This window comes from Patagioenas fasciata, chromosome Z (genome assembly GCF_037038585.1).
Source record: "Patagioenas fasciata isolate bPatFas1 chromosome Z, bPatFas1.hap1, whole genome shotgun sequence".
NCBI classification, from domain to species: Eukaryota; Metazoa; Chordata; class Aves; order Columbiformes; family Columbidae; genus Patagioenas; species Patagioenas fasciata.
Window position 1 is genome coordinate 54444552 of NC_092560.1, and position 13795 is coordinate 54458346.

Here is a 13795-nt window from a genome sequence, read left to right on the forward strand (position 1 = left end):
CAGCACAGGCTTCTGACAGGGTTACAGCCCTCTTCAGGTGTCTATCTGCTCTGGAATGGGGTCTTCCACGGGCTGCAGGTGGACCTCTGCTCCACCGTGAACCTCCATGGCCTGCAAGGGAACAACTGGCCTCACCATTGTCTGTACCACAGGCTTCAGGGGGATCTCTATTCTGGCACGTGCAGCACCTTCTCCCCCTCCTCCTTTGCTGACCTTCATGTCTGCAGGGCTGTTTCTCTCACCTATTGTCACTCCTGTCCTCCGGTTGCCACTGTTCCACTACATTTTTTTTTCTCTTCTTAAAAAAGTTATCTCAGAGGCATTTCCACCATTGCTGATGGGCTCAGGTTTGGCCAGCACTGGATCTGTCTTGGAGCCATCTGGCTCTATTAGACACCAGAGAAGCTTCTAGCAGATTCTTACTGAAGCCACCCTTTTATCTTCCCCTCCACCAAAACCTTGGCATGGAAACCCAGTACACTCTGGTACAGAGGTTTATGACAGGTGTCTAAATAACAATATTGTTCACCTTAACTTTGTAATTAGTGTAGGCCACATTGGACTTAAATACTAAACTGACTACTCTAGTGACCTTCTATCATGGACTGACTGCATCAGTGGACCAGGGAAGAACTGCAAATGTCATATACTTATGCTTCTTTAACGCCTTTGGTACACTCCGCCACAAAATTCTTGCTGCTTAAATGAAGAGGTATGGTTTTAACAGACAGACTTTTGGGTACATAAGGAATTGGCTGGTAGATCAGTAAAGAGTGGAGTCCCTCAAGGCTTCCTACTGGCACCAGTACAATTTAATATCTACATCAGCAACTCAGACAGTGTGATTAAGTGCTGTCTCAGCAAGTTTGCAGATGACATGAAGCTCAGAAGTGCAGTTCATTCACTAGAGGGAAGAGATGCCATTCAGAGGGACCTTGACATGCTTGAAGAGTGTGCCTGTGTGGACCTCATTAAGTTCAATAAGGCCAATGCAAGGCCCTGTACCTGGGTCAGGGCAACCCCTGGTATCAGTGCAGGCTGGAGGATGAAGGGAATGAGAGCAGCCCAGCGAAGAAGTACTTCAGGGTGCTGCTGGATGAAAAATTGGACATGAGATGGCAATGAGTGCTTGCAGCCCAGAAAACAAGTCATACCTTGGCCTGCACAGAGAGAAGCGTGACCACCAGGTCAAGTGAGGTGATTCTGCCTCTCTGCTCCACTCTGGTGAGACTCCACCTCCAGTACTGCATCCAGATCTGTGGCCTCCAGCATAAGAAAGATATGGATCTGCTAGAATGAGTCTGAAAGAAGGTCACAAAAATGTTGAGAAGGCTGGAACATCTCTCCTATAAAGAAAGACTGAAAGAATTGGGCTTGTTAAGCCTGGAGAAGAGAGAGTTCTGTGAGGAGACCTCATTGCAACCTTTCAATATGTAAAGGGAGCTTATAAGAAAGTTGGAGAGAGACTTTTTACCAAGGCTTGTAGTGACAGGACAATGGTTTAAAACTAAAGAGGGTAGGTTTAGATTGGATATAAGGGAGAATTTTTTTACAAAGAGGATGGTGAAACAATGGACGAGATTGCGAAGAGAAGCTGTGGATGCCTGATCATTGGAAATGTTCAAGATTGGGTTGGATGATGCTTTGAACCTGATCTGATGAAAGATGTCCCTGCCCATGGCAGAGGAATTGGACTGGATGGTCATTGAAGGTCCCAGTCCAAACCATTCTGTGATTCTATGAACCACTTCAGATTTATGTAAACGTCTTGGGTTTGTAACTCTGCTGCTCTGAGATGAACTAGAAATATGAGACCACTTTTTGCATATAGGTAGATTACTGACTTAAGCACATACTCTAGTTGTTTTTTGCTTTAAATCACAGTTGAAAATATGTTTTACAATTCTACTAATAGGAATGTCAGAAAAGTCTGAACACATCTTAAAGAATGCTGTCTCTCCTCTCAGGTATCAGGTTCTACATATTAGATAAAAATCCTCTTTTGTAATGTTTTTTTCCCAGAGTAGATGCGATGTTTTTTCCCAGAATTGATGCAATGTTTTGTTGCAGAGTTTATGCAATGCAAGCATTCTTTTATTTAAAGGATCCTTCCACATTTCTTCAGGCAAAAATAATAGAATTTGTCTTCAAGTTCTTGAATATATGTAGGGTGTAGCTTGCACTGTGTAAGTCATTTAGAATTGTAAGGTACAGAAATTTTACTTTCTGCAGACTGGACTAGCTTTAATGCATGTATGCGATTTCCCCTTGCAAGATTAAAACAGTTAAAATTTGGAATGCATTAGTTCAACTTTTCCAGCTAGCTCCATAGAAACCATCGTTTGTCAAACACTTACAGTATCAAAAAGGACAGAGGTATTTTTTTTTTTTTTAAGGTAATAAATGTGAGAAAATTAAATTGGAGCTTGTTCATCTGCTGATGCACTTCTGTTTCCCTTACTGAACACTTGCATGCATGCAGAAACACATGCTAATGAAGTACATTAGAAATAGCTGATTATTCCCCATTTCGCCATCAAAAAGACAAACACATGTAGTGGCCCAACTAATTTAACTAGTTAGTTTCTCCCATCTTGCTACTCTTTTCTCAGCAATAGAATTCTTTTGCATTCAGGCAAACTTTCACTTTGATCTACCTTTGAACCAACATGTACCTAATCTAAGAGTTGACAGACATTAATATGCTCAAGTGTATTCACAAAATGAGAAGTCAGTGATGATACGAAGAACTAATTCTTATGACAGGTATTAGAAGAATAAATGAATCTTCAGTCACTGAGTGCCAACCCTTGAGGTCTCTACTATATGGAATGACTGCAAACTATTCAAGAACGTAGCAGTCCAAGGCATACAACCTCTACTAGAAAGCATGCTTGAGAGTGAATTTAGTTACTACTTTCTGAGACATTGTTTGCCTTAATAGTTTATGCATCGTTACTAGAGGGTGATGGCACATCTGCAACAGAGTATCTCTATGCACAGGTCTGCAGTGTTTTGGTTTTACCTGGTTCTGATGAAGAACTGTAAGCAACAATCAGAAAAACATGAGCATGAGTCCTATGAAGACGGAGTTTGAGGAGAGACCTTATTGCTGTCTACAAATACCTGCAAGAAGGTTGTGTCAGGGAGGGTGCTGGTCTCTTCTCCCAAGCAACAAGTGATAGGACAAGAGGAAATGGCCTCAAGTTGCACAAGGGGAGCTTTAGATTGGATAGCAGGAAAAAATTATTTGCAGAAAGGGTTGTCAGGCAGTGGAACAGGCTGCCCAGAGAAGTGGTGGAGTCACCATCCATGGAGGTGTGTAGAAGGTGCTTAGGCAAGGTTCTTAGGGACACGGTTTAGTGCTAGAGTTAGGTTATGGTTGGACTCGATGATCACGAGGGTTTCTTCCAACTGAAATGATTCTATGATTCTATGATTTTAAGTCCATGCTCTTCACAGAACAATATGTTCTATTGGTCAGCCTATTATCAATATAGGAGATGAGCTTATCAGTGAACATCAGGATGAACACAAACACAAGCAAGATGCAGAAAACACACACATTTGCATCTGATATTACAAACATACTACCTGGAATATTTCATCATTGCAAGGAAAAGCTTACAGTGACCTTTTCTTCACTTGGCTTTCTTCATCTGCATAAAGTTCTGAATAATCATTCCAAGCGAAAACTTTTCCTGTCATATCACTGTCATGACATAGTAAAACAAAATATAAATGAAGTATTAAAACACATCAAAATTATTAAAAATTAATTTTAAAAAATCATGCATTTATTATAATGAATTTGGCTGTCAGGGAAATTGTTGCTTTTGCTTGTGCAAAACTCTTGGGAAAAAATATGCTAATGGATTAATGTTCCAACTTTTTAAACTACCAAAGTCTCCCTCAGTATTGAAAATTACTTGAAGGGGAAATGTTGCTGATGTGCTATACTTGTAATAACCTATTTTCTGTGGAAATAACATACCCTACTAGAGCTGAATTTCAAGATACTTCTTTCTCTCGTTATTCTGAAATGAAACACCAGAATCCCAGTTGCACTGAATGGGCCCTTTAGATTTGTGTTTGTTTATTGGGAGGTTTTGTTTTCATTTTTTTGTTTATTTTTGTGAATTGATATTTCAGTATTTATTACCATCACTTCTTTTAGGGTTCCATTGTTTAGACACAGTTCTGAGGCACTAAAAAAGTAAATTAAGGAGCCTCATACATGGTTTTTACAGCTTTCTATTCACCATGCTAAAAAAAAAATTATGTAATCATAGATAAAAGATTTGAAATAAAGTTGTAATTTATTTGGTTTTGGATTGTCCCTACTGAATTTCCTCAAATATTTTATCTGTCTAGCCTATTTTTTCAGTATCAGCAACTATGGTGCTTCCATGTTATCCTCAGAAGATTACTACAGATTTTAGCTGGCTTTCTCACACTTTGTCTTATGGAGAGTACATTTCCAGTGCAGATTTTCACATTCTGGCACAGTATTGAGGGATTCTGCCCCTCCTCACCAGAAGCCTTGTAACAGTCCTTAGTTTGTTTTTCCTCCCTGAGCAGCACATTTTTTGTTCTTTCTCTCTTTCTTCAAATGTCAGTTCTCCAAGCACTTTCACATCATACTTGCTGCTTCAAATTTCTTCCAGTTTATCAACATCTCTTTTAAATACTTACTTTATATTGTGTACATAAGGTATACCACAGAAGCAAATTACAAGAGGAATATGAACTACCAATAGCCTTTAATGCTCATTTCTTCTCTCCCTTCTAACGTCTTATTCAGGACATAAATTTTTGTAAAAAAGCTGATCGAAAAGCTAGTGTCAGATTCACAACTGTTTAGGTATATAAGAGTAAGTTCTTAATATATGTTTTACTGGAAGTCAAACTTAGAAACCTAGTAAGGTGAGAGCTGGGGACATTAATATCCCCTCTGCTCCTACTCCTTGGCACCACCCACCAGAGTAAGGAAGCTACAGTAGCCAGGAACAGAATTTTTACTAAACTACAGTTCCAGGCTTCAAGCTCACTCTTACTGAATGTTCTGAGCAAACACATTCTCACAATTATGTGGCCTCCTTTAGTCACTTGACAGTGCTTGATGTGCTAGTGTCCCTGTCAAGTGTTTTCTCTTGTGGGCACCCTTCCCTCCTGCTCTGCAATTAAGCAGAGTGCCCCACAGTCCACTTACAATTAAGCAGAGATTTTCAGCACGTTTTTTTTTCTTTAATATCCTTTTGGACTCACAAATTGGATGTCCCTCTGTTTATGAGCCCTGCATAATACACCCTCCCCCTCACCTACAGCAAAGTTCAGCCCAAAGGACAACTCTTACTGCCAGCATTTTGTGAAAATAAAACTAATGTTTCCTCCCACACTCATTTTTTTCTGTAATTGCTGTAACTAATAAACTCTCACCCAAGAAATGGGAGACCAAATTTAATTGCAGCCACATGTCCAGCTGACTGTCCTAAAAAAAGAGAATGTGTTGTTTTATGCCGTAAAGGATGCAAGAGTCTTGAAAGCAGAGGAGTAAACACAGGAAGATGCTTCTCTTGACAGTGCAGGGAAGAAGGCAGTTTGCTAGGATGAGAATTCAGAATTTTTTCTCTCTTCCAGAAATAGATCATGATTTTGCATTAAAGAAACAGTACAGAAAGCACATTGAATGTCCTGCCAGTAGGTAGCTTCCTCTACCTGAAAAACCCTTGACCCTCTTTCTTCAAAGCTGAAAGAGGAAGTCCATCCCAATGCTGCTGTAATACAATTTGTCCACAAGGAGACTATAAATTCTATAACCAATTTTCCCTGAATGTTCTCACTCCAGACTGAGTCAAACTTGAACTGTTTTATTTCATTTGGGGCCCATTTTGAAAATGTTTATAGGCAGAGTGAAAGTTGAAACAAGATCACAACAGAATTTTCTTAAAATCTAAAGAGACTTAAACTGCTTGATAACATCGGTGTATTTTCAGAATAACATCAATGAGATTGGCCTTGTTGAAAATAACAGTTACATCTGTTTATGCCAGATACCTAAAAATGGTCCTTAGACCTCAGATTTTAACCAACTTCCTTAGAAAATAGGGAAAAAGTGGCAAATACATGTATATGCATTTACGAGTGAAAGACACAATTCCGGCCTCCAGACGGTAGAGCTCACTTAAAATGAATAAATAAATTAAGCAGGAACTCACAGGGTACATGTTGGCTTTTGTTCTTCGCCTTGAGTATTCAGTCTTCTAAAAATCTAATTCCATGAAATTGAAAGTGTCTTATCTTAAAACATTAAAAAACTCTCCAAAATGAGTGTTTTGTTACAAAATGCTTAGGTAAATAAACAGAATGTAAGGCAACTGATGTGCATAAACTACGATGAACAACAGAAGGAATAAATTACAGTCTCATGTGCCCTCATATGCGTAACCAACAGGGAGCTGTCTGTCCACATTAATTTTTACACTTGTTTTAACTAAATCCATGATGTTAATGCAAAAGCAAATACTAAAGGATCTGTACCTGTGACATTCACCAGAGATTTTGGAGTCCCATAGCAAACCAATAAGCAGCACTGCTCAGTGCATATGAGATGGGAAGACACAAAACTGTTTGTCATGGTGTTGCAGAGGGTTAATCAGAAATAGTATTTTGCTCAACTTCCTACACTTTAATAGAAAACATACTTGGATACCAATTGCAGATATTAAATGGAGGAGAGGTTAGAAAATGTCATGATACATGCAAGCAGCTTTCTGTCACATCAGAGAGTTTTAGAGTATTTTGTTAATCCCTTCACTTTGCTTTGAGAAGTACAACACAGAACAAGACACGCATCATAACCAATAGTTAATAATTTTAGTGGTAGTGTTTCCAATTTACTTCTGATCGTTCTTTGCCCAGGCCAAAGTCTCTTAACAAACAAAGAATTTCTAAAGGAATGCTCTGTTTGGCAAACAGCACATGGCAAAAAAAAAATTAGCTCAAACCTAAAAAACCAAAATCTGAATCTTTTCAGTTTTGTGAATACCACACTTTTAAGGAGAATCTTTTCAAGTCCCTAAATTCCAAGGGTTTTTTCAAAAGAACCTGAAATGTTTTGCAGAATTACTTTTATAAAATGTTGAGCATGCATAGAATCTAAAACCAACCAAAAAGTTCCTTAAAAATTAAAAATAAAATCAAATTATGGTACATTTGTAAATGACTGCTATTTTTTTCTCTCTTAAAATAGAAATGCTGACCTAGAACTTTAATAAATCTATATGACAAATATCAGTCCATGAAATCTGTTATTGAGGCAAGAATTCTTTTTCCTTTACAGGTTGTAAGATAAGTTTCATCCACTAAAGTATCAAGAACATTCATCATAGAATTCTTCTCCTGGGAATTTGTATGCAGTGTCACTTTTAATCTTCCTTTTTTGTGGAAAGTATAGTGAGTATCCATCCGTCTGTCTCTTGTATGTGTGAGATTGTGTGTATGTATACACATTATACAGCGTGTACACTTATGTTGCTCCCCTCTGTCACTTATTTGCAGCCAAAAATAGACACTTGAGCTCAGTAGTATGAATTTGGAAAGCAAAAATCATAAATATATGTTAGCAGCCAGACAATACAACACAAAACCACAACTTTCTCTGCCAAACAGCTGGAAATTTTGGGTATGCTTTCCTGAAGCCCACGTAAATTCTTAATACTGGAATCTCATGAAGTAAAATAACAAAACTAAAAGCTTTTCCTGGTTTCACCTTAACTCCTTGAGGCTGGCATAGAAAAATATACTTCAATGATGCAATTTAAATATACAACACAATTTAGTAATATACAACCTGGCTTGTTTTTGAAGGATTCTATTAAACTTAATTACAAATTAAAAAAAAAAAAAAAAAAGTCTTCTGTCAGGGAGCACTAAGGTTCAGATGATTTAAAAACCCTTGGTTCTGTACACTACAGTTCAGGGTAGTACTGGAAAAGCGCAGATATTGGTTTAGACATCTTATAATGACAGAGATGTCATTACAATAGTACTGAATGGTGATGCATGTCATTAAAAGAAGCTGTTGCATGACATGTCTTTCAATTATTTAGATGCACTGGAAATACTGCAGGAATTTCTTTTAAGTTGTGTAAAGCTAATGGCATGCCAATCAAATTTAAGAGAATGTCACAGAAATGCAGATGGCAAGAAAAAAAAAAAGGTATCCTTCAGGCTCCTCACCCTGCTAAACAATGAACATTGTTTATAGTGAACACATAAATAAGTCAGGCTGGCACTTGCATCTTGCTTACATCTCCACATTTGTCTAAATGCAAACAAGGACTTTGGCATAAATCTTACTACACTGGTTCAAACAGAGGCAAACATATACTCAAATAAAAGAGTTCAGGTGCACATCCAGCTCAGAGCTCACACACTTCAAGGCTGATCGGAGATACACAATTTAATAGACCACTATGCGGGGCACAGTTCTCTAAAACAAAACAGACCAAAACAGGTTTCCATGGCTTATAGCTGAAAATACGTGAAATGAGGAAAATATTGAATGGAAATATTTTTAAAATGATTGCATTTATAATGATACCAGAACCGTATGGGGCATTTAATAAGCCTTACAGCCCAGCTGGGGTGAATAGTCCTTGGCTGCGCTTCAAACCATTATTATCTTTCCAATGACCATTAATCCTCCTTAAACATCTTAATCATTATTTCTTCAATGCTGAAATATTTTTAACTAAAAAAAACTTCCTGCTCGCAGTGACATAATTTTCAGGTAAGCACAACAAATTAGGGCATTATATGAGGAAACCAGGAAGATATCAGTGAAATAAATGCAAGCACTAGTCTTGTGCCAAAGCCTAGAAGAAGGAAAGAATGAATGCATGATGAATAATACACAATTAACATCTCATTTACAGTAAAAAAGCAGAAAAACTGTTGGGGTGGGAACACTGAAGGGTCAATGGAAGAGTTGTTTCTGCAGGAGTCCATGTGTTACTTTCAGGCAAACTGTGCACACAGTAGGAATTGAATAAGTACTTCAGAAAGATTTGGAGAATACAAGAAAGGAAAATTACAACTTCAGCGGGTTGGGTTTTTTTTACTGCCAGAGTGAGCAGTTTTCCCAACAGCAGGGTTCCTAATTATGATTAGCTATTTGCAATTGTGGAGGAAAAAGTGTGTTAAGTGTCTGCATTTTCATCAGGATGAGAGGATGGGCTGTTGAGTTTTCTTCACAGGAAGCACTGGTGCTTTGAAAGGCTTATCATTTTCTAAGTAGGAAAGAGTCTATACATTAGAAATATTACAGGGTGGGCCTTCTTTTGGCAATTTCTATCAGTAAGTATGTTGTTGATCACACTGCACACAGACATATCTTCTCTACTTTCTCTATTGCAGACATAATATAAATATGCAAACTCCTCAAATTAAAGCTTGCCATATTTTAATTAAAATTATGCATGTGTTTTTACAGTTGATACTGGTAATAACAAAAAGAAAATTGTTCCTACACTGATAGAATAGATACAAAAGAGGGAAAAATGCAAACAAGTTTTCATTATGCCTCTCTCTGAGGTAGAGTGGAAGATAAACTGCTGAAAAAACCTTGACTTATAAATTTACGTTTACTTGATACTTTCTCAAGAGTTTTAGTAATTTCACAAGTCCATAATCTATCCTATAGCCCCATCTCATAACAAGAAGGATAAAATAGCAAAAGCAGAATATTTATTACTTATCCTAGTGCTCTGGTAGAGACTGTATCACTGCAGTCATCATACATACAACTCTGTATTTCCTACAGCTATATATTGACAATCTGTCCTTTTGTTTATCAACAATGATCTTTGCACTCTTGAAAGTATTCACAAGATACAGTAAAGCAGAATTATGGAAAAAAAAAAAAACAAACAAACATAAATTTTTCTATTTTGTGTATAGAAAATTTGCCCATCACAAGCATGATCCATTTTACATAAGTACATACTTGTTCAGATTCAATAATAGTCATGACTATGTTAGAAACTTTACTATTGGTAAAACTTCCAACATTGAGTTGGCTATTATAGAATCAACTCTCATGCACTATCTGTAATCCAGCAAATAGCCTCTTATTGGCCTCTGTCACAGTGATACTTAGTCTGCATCAGGGAATAATTCTGTACCATGGCTTTTTATGTATTGGATATCATTATTATTCTGGACCTAGACAAGGAAGAGGCTGGAAATGACAGAATCCCACCTGATTCATTTTTTGTCTTTAGAGTAATGCAAAGGTAACTCATTTACCCAGAGAGAATCATCTTCATTTCCTGATTAAATGTAATCAAAGTCCTTTGGCTAGCATTCTGGTCCAATTTTAAAACTATCATACCAAGTGATCACTGTTAACAACTACAAATATAATACAGCTATGAAATGAAGGTCAAAAGCTGTGGTTTGAAAGCCAAGACAGGATCATAGTTCTACTGTTGTTCAAGGGAAGAACCTTTTGCTTTAATCCAAATAGTCCCTACAACAAATGTTAAAATTAAATCTTAATCATGAAAGCAGAAGAAATGCCAAAAGACAGGAAAGGAGCCCTGTCATTCATGCACAAGACCCCTCACATCTTCCCCACAACCACAAAGTGTAGGATACTGGCAGCTCCATTCCCTACATTGTGCAAGAACACACTTTTCATGAAGTCCCTCCCATGCTCCCTTTGCAGAGGTCAGAATATTTCTTTTCAATAGAGCTCAGACTTCTGATGGATTCATAGCAACCCAGGGACTGAGACCGTTGAAGTGTTTTCACAATATTGCTGTTCTGCTCATATCAATGGTAGCACCAGCTGGTGATCTTTCTGTGGGAAATGGTGATTGCCATTGACACCGCTATGTAGGGAGCTGTCTGGAGCTTGGGCCTTCCCTGCTGCCCATGCCCCATGCTGGTGGTATGTTTTCAGAAGACACTCACCTCCAAGCAGTATGGGACCTGAGAACCGAGAGTGCAAGCAACACATCTAATAATAAAAAAAAAAACACGCCCACACAACAACACAAGGCTGTTTTTAAGCCGCCATAATTCATGCTAACTAGATATGTTAGTTCAGAGAAAAGGTGTTCAGTACATTTTGCAAGACTAATCATAGTACGTCTGGTGAGGATGCACAAAGATATATTCTTATATTCACAAGTAGCAAAGAGCTTTAACTTCAGCCTCAGTTTCAAATCTCTGTGCAACGATAACAATGTCACTGCTGTGGCACATTCATAATTTGTAGCATATTTTGAGATTCTCAGATCACAAAATCACAGAATGTTAGCGGTTGGAAGAGACCTCAAAAAATCATCTAGTCCAATCCCCCTGCCAGAGCAGGAACACTTAGATGAGGTAGATGAAAGGACCTGTATAAATGGAAACTATTATTATCTATATAGCAGGCAGATCCCAGCCTACTGTAATATGCTGTTCTCGCCAGGGGGCTCAGGCATGTGAGCAGCTAAGTACTCTCCATTTCTATTACATCTCCTTGGAGTTGAGAGCACTCACCATCTAGGAGGATCAAGTACAGAACTGAGTTTGGGCTTCAAACCCACAACTTTCACATATGTCAAACCTTCACCAGGGTTTTTAATCTGTGCTTTAGGCTGTGGAAAGGGTGACAGAAAGAGGAAGTGTAGCAGAAGCATTAGGGAAAAAAGCAAAATACAATAAAACTGTAAATTACTTAAACCATTGAAAGGGTTATTGCTATTTGAGGACTACATTACTGAAATTACTGTACTCCCATCAGATGACTAAATAATGCACCACATAAAGCAAGAGATATTCTAGTGACCATGAAACTCACATAACATCAACAAAGAAATACACGTTTATTCAATTACACATAAAATAAAATAATAATTACCCATGCATTAAGTGGAAAAAAATAAGCAAGAAATTAAAAATGTGCATGGGCATAAACTGAAACATTTGCTTTGTTTTATCCAGTGCACATACACAAAGCAGTCAATTTCTCACTAAGGGTTTTGGATTTTTTTTTCCCCTTCCCCCACTGGGAGCAGCACAATTTCAAATCCTCAGTATTTCCACCTCTAATTGCTAGAAAGGTTCATTATCAGCTGTCTAAAGTGCAATACATCAACCTTGCAAAGATGATATACAAAAGACTTTCACACATCTGAAGGGCTGTTGTGCTAAATACATCTTAATTTGTGCTGCATCTGCTGTTTCCTAATTTGTTTCTCATGCTGTGAATGCTACAGACTTTGCTACAGCAGCTCTCTGATTTTTTATTTTTAAAAACACAGCAGCTACTCAGAAAAGAAACGGCTGAGTGCCACCATTGTTCCTCTGATCCATGGAATAACATCAGTCCTCTTATACTAAACATTAAATACTTGATGATGTATGTTTAATATATTGCATGCCCATGCTACCGTATGTCTCAGTATAAGAACTATTTGTATATGCATACTATTTACATCTTCGCTGTTTACATTTACTAGATCACAGATCTCTTCAAACCAGTTCCTCTGTGTTTAAAAGAATGCTTACTTTAAGGTACTTCATGTTTTGTGTGCCTTCGTTTTTTACTGGCAGTATTTTTTATTTTTCTTTTCTGTCAAAAAGCTGCAATAGAAGTTCTGCCAAAACCCTAATTCTTAATGGTTCTTACAGACAAATGAAGGCTGGTGGTTTTCTTACTTCTTGAAGGGCATTTGTGAACCCACTTACAGTCCTCAGTGAAATGAGTTTGACGTTCTCTGTTTGGTCACACCTGAGTTGAAAAGCAAACATTAGAACAAAATATGTAATTCGGCATGATCCAGAGTAGATCAAAATCGTGTTTACAAAAGAAACCACAGCTTGATCTGGCACAGAAATCAAATTTCTCATCTTCCCTTTTCAAAGTGGAGAGTTTTCCCAGGTACACTGAACACTAACACTGGGGAGAATGTGATGAATTTTTAGTGGAGCAGCCTGTGCTGTCATTAAACTTCATGATCACAAACATCCCACACATACCCCTTCTCCAAAAATAAGAGAGAAATACCAAGCAGTTCTGTGCATGTTTTGTGTGACTTCGTGGGCTGCAAGGCACCACACACGTATCTTCCAAGAGATCTTGGTCTCTCAGAGCCCATTCTCTTAGGAAGGCCAGTCCACTGCCAGAACAGAAACACCAAAATCAGCTTTCAAAGAGATTTAGAAACACACATCACTTGCAAAGCAGAATCTTGCTATTGTCATATTCTCACATGGTGTACACAACATAAAATACCATAACCTAAGCCATGAATGTTGTTACAAATAATGTCCCTTACTTATTTTTTTCCATTTAGCTGTCAGCCTTCCCAGCTAGACATGAAAATGTCTTGCGCATGTTAGGTGAGATATAATGAAGAGGAAAAACCCCCTTTGTTTTGGCACAGCCCAGACTTTATAGGAACAGCTGAAATGCAGATTTACTTCTGTTTTTGTAGTGTGACTCCTGACATTCCAAATGAGGAGACTATTTACATAATGTCAGTCAGTCTCCAGTGTCAAGTCCTCACAAGAACATGCAGCAGCTCTTATGGAGGCAGCCTTTATGACTGGGGAAGCCATAGACAAATCAGTGCTACTGTAAAGGAATGTGTTTAATCAATAAGGGACTAGTGTGGAAGAAAAAAATCCTCATAGAGTAACAGCATTGTAAAGGTTAATCGATTCAGCTAATTGTAAATGCTCTCAGCTGCCAGGCCCTGAACAGTTCTTTCTCTTTGTAGCTGGTAATTCACTG